The 11,491-nt window shown below is 36.5% G+C and overlaps 1 pseudogene across 1 annotated transcript; it reads right to left on the bottom strand.

The window, feature by feature from the left end:
- Nucleotides 1-1,079: 1,079 nt before the first annotated feature.
- On the bottom strand, nt 1,080-1,961 carry LOC307187725 (large ribosomal subunit protein uL30-like; annotated as a pseudogene). Its single transcript has one exon. The product of its transcript is annotated as a large ribosomal subunit protein uL30-like (transcript).
- Nucleotides 1,962-11,491: the final 9,530 nt, after the last annotated feature.

Here is an 11,491-nt window from a genome sequence, read left to right on the forward strand (position 1 = left end):
ACCCATCAGCAGGCAAAATGTGCACCGTGCAACTCCATTAATGACTACATCAGCATTAAAGACAGGGGAGTCATTTACAAAGGAATGCAAGCTGCAGTTGGAAGGAAAGTTTGGATAGAGAGCGGAAATGGAGGTTAGGAGGCCCAGAGCAAACAGTACTGGGACTGGGAGGCAAGACAGACTACATTTTCTGGTGGTGGCAAAAATGACAGGAATATAATGGAATTAGCTGGTCTCAGGATTCCACCTGGGCCACTGATACGATGCTCCTTCCATTCCAGCATAGACCGCTGTGGTGTGGGAAGCTGAATTTCATCAACAATTTGTGGTGCAGCCTGAATGGCCTTTGCACAAGTGTCCAGTAAGATAGTTGAAGAAGAGTTGTCTTGTGTCTCAACAAAATCAAACCTACGGAGAATTTTATTACATGTAAATTATACCTCAATAAACCTGATATTTTTAGAAAATCTGCCCATAGTGGAGAAAGAAATCACAGTTGGGACAGGGTTCCAGATACCTTTTGGCGTTCTTATCCATATCCTATATATTAAAATAGAAACAAATTGGTTATTTCTGTTTATTTGCATTTTAAAACCTTTATGGCTAACAGTTTGCTTCCAGTGTAAAGAAGTTCAAGACTCCATAAGCTAGTGTTTCAGAGATTTCAGTGTCCCTGAGCGGGAGCTGCTTGGGGCAGGGGGGTTCACTTCTGAATTGGAAAAGATATAAAGACAGTCCCGACTTACGATGGCTAGACTTTACGATTTTTTGACCACGATGGTGCCAAAGCAATATGCATTCACTAGAAGCTGAACTTTGAATTGTGAATTTTAATCTCTTCTTGGACTACTGATACATAGCACGACACTCTCATGATGCTGGACAGTGGCAGCCACAGCTCCCAGCCAGCCATGCAATCACAAGGATAAGCAATGGATACACTTACAAGCATTCGGTACCCATACAACTGTTCTTTTTCACTTTCAGTATTCAGTAAGTTACATGAGATATTCAGCACTTTATTAGAAAATAGGCTTTGTGTTAGATGATTTTGTTTTTTCAATTTGAAAGCAGTCATTGTTTATTAACTGACCAGATTACAAAAATAATCATGGTAGATACCTTAGTTCATCCTTCTTATAAGTCTGTTGATCTGGTCTTCTCTGTCGCCAGCATCTCCACCTTCTACAAAATGGGTAGTCTTTTTCTTCATTCCACCTCGTGGAGAAGACAATTTGAAGGGCCACAGGAAGTTGTTTGCTTCTTTGAAACGTTTTCCAACAGTATAGATCTCATGAATCAGATCCTCCATGCAGATAATACCGTATTTGCCAAGAGATCGAGCAATCAACACATTATCCGTCAGGGCAATTCGCTTCTTGTTGATTTTGCCATAACCACACTTGTAGATCTAACCACACTTGTAGATCAATTCATTTACTGACTTCAGGTTTGGGTACCCCCATGCAATGTATGGTTCCACAGTTCTCAGCATGTTAATCGAAGCCTTGTTGAGCTTCACAAATGTGCCATTGAAAATCTGACAGAGGCGAAGAAGCTGCAACACCTTTCGAACCTTTGGGCTCACACCACTGATACCTCTGATCCTGATGACAAATGTCAATTTGGGTTCCGCTGGTACGTAGAAGTTGCCGGCTTTTCTTGCCATCCTAGCCATTCGAATTTCAGTTCTGTACATCTGCTGGTATTCCTTGTGATCGTACTTAGCTTTTTCATAGATAAGGCTTCCTCCTTGCCTTTCAAAGCATCTTCTGGGCAAATTTCTTTCTCGGGCGCTTGATCTTAAGCTCTGAGAAATTCTTCCGCTTTTTCTTAAGGGTTTGTGGCACAGCAGGAAACTTCTTTTTCTTCTCCTCAGCACCTTCCATGGTTCCAGCCAGGAAAGAGGCTGTGTTAGATGATTTTTACCCAACCGTACGCTAATGTAAGTGTTCTGAGCACTTTTAGGGTAGGCTGGGCTAAGCTGTGATGTTCAGTAGGTTCGGTGTATTAAATACATTTTTGATTGAATGGTATTTTCAGCTTACGATGGGTTTATAAAGACATAATGCCATTGTAAGTCTGGGAAGATGTGTAGTTAGTCTCTCCTTCCCTGGGGGTCTAACCTCCTTTTGTCCTGGGAGACAAATTCAGCCTGAAGCTGCTCAAGATCAATGCACTGTAAACGGTTGGATGTTACAAGTACTCAGCTGACATTACTGTCCTCATTCAGTTACAAATGGTATACCTGGACTTTGAGCAAAGATACCTACCCCTTCCTGTTTCAATAATAACACCTCCTCTCTTATCTGTGGGCCCCAAGATTCTCAGATCTTACTCTGCCTCCCTTACCTCGGCAAGGGTTTCTACCCCACTTCCCTAGCCTGCTCAGTGGTGACAATCCCATCAATTTGTATCCTACTCCAAATCCTCACCCTACTCCCATTCCCTAGACAATTAGCCCAGAGTTTCTCCTGGCCCTGAACCTGCACCACCACTAGAGACAAAAACAAGTAGAGAAGCTGAACAGAGAGCTGAAAGACCACTCTTGTGGGTGCTTGAAATTGGACTTATAGAACAACAACAATTTTTCCTCTGGTTTATTGAATCTCTACAGTGTTCCAGATCTTATATTAGATGCTTCACAAACACCTTATTTTGTTGTGAATCTTCTATTCACAACAATCCTAGAATACAAGTATTACTATATCCATACTTACTGAGGAAGTAACTGAAATTCAGAGAAGTTGTTTTGAAATTGGGATGCAAACCCAATTCTAAAAATATACTCTAGATTCTGAAGAATTTAGAAGAGAAAATGCCAAACACTAGGTTTTATTAATTAAAAGGAAAATTAATCTTTATTTGTAGACTCATAATTTATGCCAAATTCTGGCCACATTTTTATGCTTAGTTTTCATAGTTGCTTACTCATGGGATGGAATATTATGCTCATACAATTGAAAACAAAATAAAGAAAACATTATTGGAGTTTAAGTGCTGAATGTTGAATTCTGAAATTTGTAGACTAGCAAAATTATGGAATGCTTACAAAACTGATATCTTGCAAGCACTTAGAAAATGGTCGTCATCAAATACCAATGTGGATTCACTGATAATACTTTATTGTCAATCCATAGAATACAATTGAAGAAATAAATAAATGAATAAATATCCAACTAGCCAAATTTCCATTTAATATAATTACTAAACTCATAGATATGGAGAATAACCAATTATAGTGTATTTGCTTTAGCAAGAGATTGGACAGACACTATTCTTTGGACCAGATGGGAAAATGTAAACCAGATGATAGCACAGTTTCATGCATATTCAGCTGATTTCCTAGATAGATCTAAAGAATGTGGTTTTCTAGAAAACAAAAGTTTTAACTTCATCATGTCTTTATCTATCTTTGATGTATATAGAACTTCCAATGATTCTGGGTCCACACTTGATCTGCCACAAATATTAGGACATTTAATAACTGACCTTTGAAATCAGTTCATATACTTTGAGAAAAGGATATGTTGTACAACATGCAATTGAAAGGTATACAATACACTTCTTACTTCCTTTCAGTAGAGTAGTAAGCACTATATAGAAAGGCCAAAACAAGCATCTATCAACTAACCCAAGAAGTTGGCCATAAAAAATGGAAATGTTGGCTTCCCTGGTGGTGCAGTGGTTAAGAATCCGCCTGCCAATGCAAGGGACACGGGTTCGAGCCCTGGTCTGGGAAGATTCCACATGCCGCGGCGCAACTGGGCCCATGAGCCACAACTACTGAGCCTGTGCGTCTGGAGCCTGTGCTCCACAACAAGAGAGGCCGCGACAGTGAGAGGTCCATGCACCGCGATGAAGAGTGTCCCTCGCTCACCTCAACTAGAGAAAGCCCTCGCACAGGAACGAAGACCCAACACAGCCAAAAATAATAAAATAAATAAAAATGGAAATGTTAGCTAACAGTTACATTTATTTGGATAGGGCAAATTTGTCAAATTAAAAATATGAATTTTTCATACTTAGGTCTACCTTTTTAGAGTCTTTAGTATGTTTATCATTCAGTATCACTAATAAAAGCACTTCTAGTAGTACTATAAGCATTCCCCAATTCTCTTAATGATTTCTTTTAATAATATTTACTTTTATGAAAGATTTACTATATGCCTGGTATTGTGCTAAGTGCTTTCTATATATTTCCTTACTGAATCCATACACAACAATATAAGGTAAAGGTTTTTATACCTATTTCATGGATAATGAAACTGCAACTGTGAAGTCAATTCTTAAGTTAGAACAAGAAGTTAGACAGTATTATACACAGCTGATAACTTTTCTTATTTCTTTTTATCAATAATTATCATTTTAAGGCCCAGAATTTTGATTTTATGCTAAAAAAAATAATATTAGCATGCATACACACATATACAAGAATATACATATGTGTGTATGTATATATATTTGCATTTTATTTATGTGTGTGATTGTGTTCTTATGTAAATCAGAAAATCTGTATGGACTAATTTTATACTTTATAAATGTGGTCAATGTTTCTCCCAGAATATTATTGATGGTACATAACTGGCTGGCAGTTGCAATAAAGATTCCCCTTTCCTTTGCTTTTCTCTACTAAAAATAGAGAAATATTCTTGAGAATGTTTTTAAGATGAATGAATTTTTGTGGAATTCATTTAATCAACATATATCCATATTCTTCAACTTTATTTTATCAAGATGAACTGAGGTTTCTTCTACATTATGAATTCTGAGCCTTTTCATAAATATTAAAATTTTCTTTAGTTTTTGACATATAACTCTCAATTCTCATCTCTCATCTCAACAGATCTAATTTAGATTTGTCAAATGTCCATTTTCTTGACCTTTATGGTTCTATATTTGATAGTTACTATAATACCTTTAGTCCCTAGCTCTGTGATTCTTTTTGTATTGATAGTTTTGATCCCTTATCTTTTGTTTTGTTCTTAATATTATGCCTAACTTTTCATAATTTTAATAACTGTATAGTATGTTGAGAGTTTCAGTGAATCTTTGATTAGTTAATGATGCTGTCTCAACATCGAAATGGAAAATTGCTGTTCTGATTATTATCAATCAGAAATATTTCATAAGATCAGACTGGTCAGTCACCATTTTCCATTTTTTCTATAGTTTTAAATTTCCTTTGCTTGTTGATCTGTCTATGTTACTTAATTTGAGAGAGTCCTAAGACACTGGGTGACCTTTAAAGCAAAAGTAGACTGAACTCCATGGGTACAGGTTTTTTTGCATTGATGATCCATTGGTGCTATATTAAAATCAATTATGTATAGAGTATCTTTAACTTTTTTCTTCACTAGTTATCTGTTCATCTGAAGCTTTTCTAATTTACCTAATTCTTTAATTTTCCAAATTCTGTCTTCTTTGTGATCTTCAGGGACAGGTTTAATATAGTTTTAAATTATTATATCTGATTAAATAAAAGAATGAATGCATTCACTTATTTTTTAAGATGCACAAATCTTGCTTTTTTCCTGGGCTAACTAGTGAACATTTCCTCCTATGGACAGCCTGTGAAATAAGAAGAGCAACCTATAAGGTGGACCGTAAAGTATTTGAAAAATCAAAGGTCAAAAGTTAGCAAAAGAAAGATGCAAGGTGGGAACACAATTTCTTGTAAACACTATATGAGTCAAAGCAAAAGGACTCAAAAATAATTTATATGAGAAACTGAACCCTGATAGATTTTTATTGAAATGAAAGTTTTACACTATTTTTGATTATCATGTCAGTATCTCCCAAATATCAGGAAGAGATTTTTGGATTAACTGACTATAATCAACTTTCTTCAACTTATTCCACACTCTTCAAAGTGAGCTAGACTAAAGACTAATCCTTTCAAGAGATTATCCTTCATATACATCCTCAGGTGATTTCTAATTTGATGATGTGATGATGACAAGCTCAATATTCTCCAGCTTCCATCTTATTTATCATACTTGGTTCATTTCCAAGGACTAAAGGCCTGAGTCATTAAAAATTATATGCCCCATTTAGGCAGGTTTTCTGCATACTTTACTCAGGGAAAAAGTTGAATGCATTTTCCCCCTTATAAAATATGCTTTTTATGATTAATCAACATTTAAACCTGATATATAACTAGATGCCTCTCAGCCTCATACCTTCTTGGTGCATAATTCTTGAGAAAAGCAAACTTAAATAAAGACATCCTTGCACAATGTCCCATCCCCAACCCCAGGTAGTTATATTTTGGGGAAAAAAAAACCCAGAGCTGTAAATTCCTTTTATCAGCCTATGCATTTTAACCTGCTTTCATTAAATACAGAAGCTAAAACACCCCTCCCTTCAGGTAAATTTAACCAACTGATTGTTTCAAAATAACAAATCATTTATACTCTTTATCTTACTGCTTCTTTTTTAAATATGCATTTTTATTAAAATATATGTTTTCTAATGTGATTTAAGTGAATACTTATTTTAAAATAAAAGTTTCTGATTGCTAAGATTATTTCAGAGAAGAAAAGATGAACTATACCAATAGCATTCCAGCAAATGAAATAACAGCTATAAAAGATAATAAATACAGCTAACATTTGTGGTAACTCATTTAATCCATACAACAATCCTATGAGGCAAGTTACTATTATTAGTATCTCCATTTCACAGATGAGGAAGCCAAGACAAGGAAAGGCTGATAGCTATGTCAGAGATCCCACAGCTGTGCTAGTTTTAGTAAGTAATGCATGCAGTGTTCCAAGCACTGGAGCTCAAGACTTCATCACCATGTTATTCCCAATCCATTCTCTATTGCTCCATTTTGGAAACTCCGATGTTTTTATTTCTTCATCACTGCACTAACAATCTCTACATGGTCTTCAAAATAATCACTTTAAAATTTTGCTTACTTAATCTTCATAATTATTTACATGCTCCTCAAGGGTAGGAATTTTTCTTTTACTGAAAGGGGGGTTCTATGTTTCTTAATTCTTAACCTGGGACATGTGCAGTTTGAAAATGTGGTTTTTGATACAACCCTCTGCTCATTATCTGCATCTCCCATACCCACATTCTCCCTCAGTTAAGATAGCTACTAAACCTGTTCATATAGTGGAGTATACAATGAGCTTTGTGAGCACATGATACTGGTATGTTTATTCCAAACAGAAACAACTTACTAGAAGAAATTATGGTATTCATTGCTTAAGTAAGGCTTCAAGTTAGAAAGAGAAATTTGGGCAAGGGAGAGTGCTTATTAAAATTCCTCCTTATCTCCCCCAAAAGTACCAAATAACTAAGCTCAACTCAACACAACACTATTTAACAATAAAAGGAATGGAGACAGTGAACAAGGTGTCATGTTGCATCCTATTCTACCACCAGGGCCCAGGGCCCTGCAGAGTCAGGTCTTCTCTTTTTGGGAATATGTGGCTACCGATGCATGTAATGGTTTTATTAGATTGCCATCTATGAGTAACATCTCAACGGACAGACATATCCCCCTACTCCTCACAAGAGCTGTATCTTCATATAATGTCTCCATCCTAGAAACTCCCACTCATCCAGCAAAGTAGGATCCAATCTTCCCTCATACATCTACCCCAAGGCTGTAGCATCAGAAGCAGAGACTGTACTCTCATTAGCTTGCTTCTCCTTAAGACCCACTCAGAAAAGCAGAGAAATTAATCACTACTGGTCTACTTCAGCTTCAATAAAAGTTTAGTAATACTTAACAAAATATTATTGTGGCCAAGTTTCACTGCCCAATACAATGTTATTTTTAGTTAATGTACTCCAAGCAATGTATTTTTAAAACAAATCATTCAGTATGAAGTGTATTTTTCTTCCTTCTCACCGTAGGAGAAGGAAGTTATCATGTGTAGGATAGTCAAATACACAGTCTGATACCTGCTCATCTTTCCTTCTTGAACTTGCAAGAAATGTATATTTAGAGAACTTCAAGAAATCTCTTTTTTTAATAAATTTATTTATTTATTTTTTGGCTGCATCGGGTCTTTGTTGCTGCACACGGGCTTTCTCTTGTTGCAGCGAGTGGGGGCTACTCTTCGTTGCGGTGCGTGGGCTTCTCATTGCGGTGGCTTCTCCTGTTGCGGAGCATGGGCTCTAGGTGCACGGGCTTCAGTAGTTGTGGCACATGGGCTCAACAGTTGTGGCTCACAGGCTCTAGAGCGCAGGCTCAGTAGTTGTGGTGCATGGGCTTAGTTGCTCCGCGGCATGTGGGATCTTCCCGGACCAGGGCTTGAACCCGTGTCCCCTGCATTGGCAGGCGGATTCTTAACCACTGAGCAACTAGGGAAGTCCCAAGAGCATCAAGAAATCTATTAAATGGCATATGATTAAAAAATAAAAATGAGGCGAGCTCATGTACATATTCAGAAAACAAATGATATACACAATAAACATATAAATTATCAACTTTCTATGATTTCTCATTGATATTTACTTGCTGTTTCCTCATTTGTTTTGTTTTCTACTATCAATCACTAGTAGACATAAGAGATGGGGAAGAGACTCAACATTTACTGAGTTCCTCCATGGTGGACACACTCAACTTCATATTCAATACTTCATTTCAACTTGAAAACAACCTGATAGGATATATAGGCAGGTGGTATTCTCATTTTTTCAGATCAGGGAGTTGACTGCAGGACCATACTTTCTCCACTGCATAATGGTGACAACCAAAATTTTAATATATCAGCCAAAATTTTTAAATAAAGAGAATTATATAGTTTGCTTTCTTTCTTATTGAAGTATAGTTGATTTTCAAGGTATACAGCATAGTGATTCAGTATTTTTAGATTATACTCCACTAACAGTTATTACAAGTTATTTCCCTCTTCTTAAAAGGAAGGATTACACAGAGAGGTGACAAAGATTACCAAAGAAGAGGCTGTTAAAAGGGAAAAGAAGAAGTTCTTGGATAAATCCATGGGAACACCGGTGTTTAAGGCATCTCCAGAGTTCAACATCTTAGTTTAGTTTTATGAGAACAAAGATCATGATTCCTAAATTATTGTTCTGGCTCAAGAGTATACACTGGTGCTTCCCTGCCTACTGAATCAAGCCCAAACTTCTCTTTTTTTTTTTTTTTTTTTTTTTTTTTGCGGTACGCAGGCCTCTCACTGTTGTGGCCTCTCCCGTTGCGGAGCACAGGCTCCGGACGCGCAGGCTCAGCTGCCATGGCTCACGGGCCCAGCCGCTCCGCGGCATGTGGGATCTTCCTGGACCGGGGCAGGAACCCGTGTCCCCTGCATCGGCAGGCGGACTCTCAACCACTGCGCCACCAGGGAAGCCCCAAACTTCTCTTATTGGTATACTAATTCCTTTATAACATATGCTTATGCAATCTTATTTCATCCTACTTTATTTCATCCTACCTACTCAACTTTCAGTGTCTGTCTTCTACATGTGCCTAGTTCATTCTCACTTCCCTGACCTTTTCATAGAAATAGCTCCCTCCTCCTCTCAGCTATCCCAAATCTACACCTTGTTCAATACACCTGTTCAAACCCATTCTTCCCCCACAGAACTTTCCTAGGTAACGCTTCCATTTATCCCTTTTTACTCTCTCATATAGTTAACCCTCGATCATAAAGAATCTTTTATTGCACCCTAACCCATTAATTTCTCTATATTTTTTCCCATCAACAAAATCGAGAACTAAGGCCATACATTTTACTCCACTTATACCGCCTTCTTCACTCAGTCATCTGCTGTGTACATAGATGAATTCAACAAATTCATGTTGACTTATCTATTGACTTCTGACATGAACAACATACAAATACCCTGGACGCCAAATGATCATTTCTAGAGAACCCAGTAACAAATGCCAAAATAAAGTTATGTATGGTTGAATTTTATTTTGTTTTTAGGTTCTGTTTCTGAATATTAGGGATTTGAAATAAGAATAATGTGCAGGAATTGTACATCTCAATGAACATCTAAGTAATGTATATTTTAACTGAACAATCCTTTGATGGGTGGAAGCAGTGCAGAGCAGGAGAAATGACTGCCTAGGTTTACATCCTGACTTAACCACCAGTTAGATTCGTTATTTTGGCAAAGTTACTTAATATCTGTTTTCTCATTGGTGAAATGGGAATGATAATAAAACCAACAACATAAAGTTTTGATGCAACAAATGAAAGAACATAAATGAAACATGCCATGCCTGGCACATGTTAAGTAGCCAATAAATAAGCAAATAGTCTATATCTTGATTATGGTTATAAAACTGTATACATTTGTCAAAACTCATCAAACAATATATTTGACTTTTACTGTATGTAAACACCATAATAAACCTGGATTTTACAATAATGATGTTTTAAAATGAATAAATACGGGCTAGGCAGCCAAAATCACAACCAAAGTCGTATCACAGATTCCAGCTGCTGCAGACACCGCCACCAATGAAGCTCAGCGTGGGACATTAGGTGTTGCTGCTGACACTACTTGAGCTGCCACATTACTAAAATAAATCCTCATCTTTCCCTGCTTTTTTGCATCACTCACTCCCAATTTAAGGTCCCAGATAGAAGCACATGAACACATAACTGCAAAGGACGTTGGGTAATAGAGTATCGTGCCTTGGCTTCTATAGTAGGAAACTGGCCAGATCTCAAATGAAGGAGAATTCTCAGACAAAGAAAAGAAAAAAGGTCAACTACACTGCAACACTGAAAAGTCTTTCAAATTAATAAGCGCACATCAATGCAACACTGGAGAGAGTATTTAGAACAGCAGCATGTCACCCCCCAAAAATAAACATTTGAAAATATTTCCTATTTAATCTCACTAGTAATCAAAGTATATTAAAAGTATAATAATATATATTTAAAATAAATTCGGTAAATTCTTTTTTTAATAACCCAGATTTGGAGAAGGTTTGAGGAAATAAGTACCACGATGAGAGGACCTATTGCTATTATAATATTTCTAGAGGACATTTGGCAAATATCTATTAAAAGCTTCAAAATTTTTCATGCTCTTTGACCAAGTAATTTCACTTCTAGGAATTCAACCTATAACATATTTTCAGAAATACACAAGGACAGATTAACAGTTATTGGTTCTAATAGCAAAAACTTGGAGAAATTATCAAAGTCCAGTTATAGGCAATTGATTACATAATTTGTATGATATTGCTTTTACTTTGGAACATTAATCACATAAAATTGTGTTTACACATTTTAATATGAAAGATGTTCACTTCATTGAGATCGAATTTATCAAACATTAATGTACAGCTGATTAAGTATCTTCACTGACACAGAAAAATATTGTAACTATACATGTAAAATTTTGAGTGCTATTAGTATGGTGATATCATAAGTGGTTTGGGGGTTTTGTCCATCTATTTTTCTGAAAATTATTTAACAAATGTGTCTTTTATAATGAGAAAAGCAACAAGCTTATTTTTTGAAGTTAGAAATTGTCCCTTCAG

The sequence above is a fragment of the Stenella coeruleoalba genome, assembly GCF_951394435.1.
Source record: "Stenella coeruleoalba genome assembly, chromosome: 6".
Taxonomy (NCBI): Eukaryota; Metazoa; Chordata; class Mammalia; order Artiodactyla; family Delphinidae; genus Stenella; species Stenella coeruleoalba.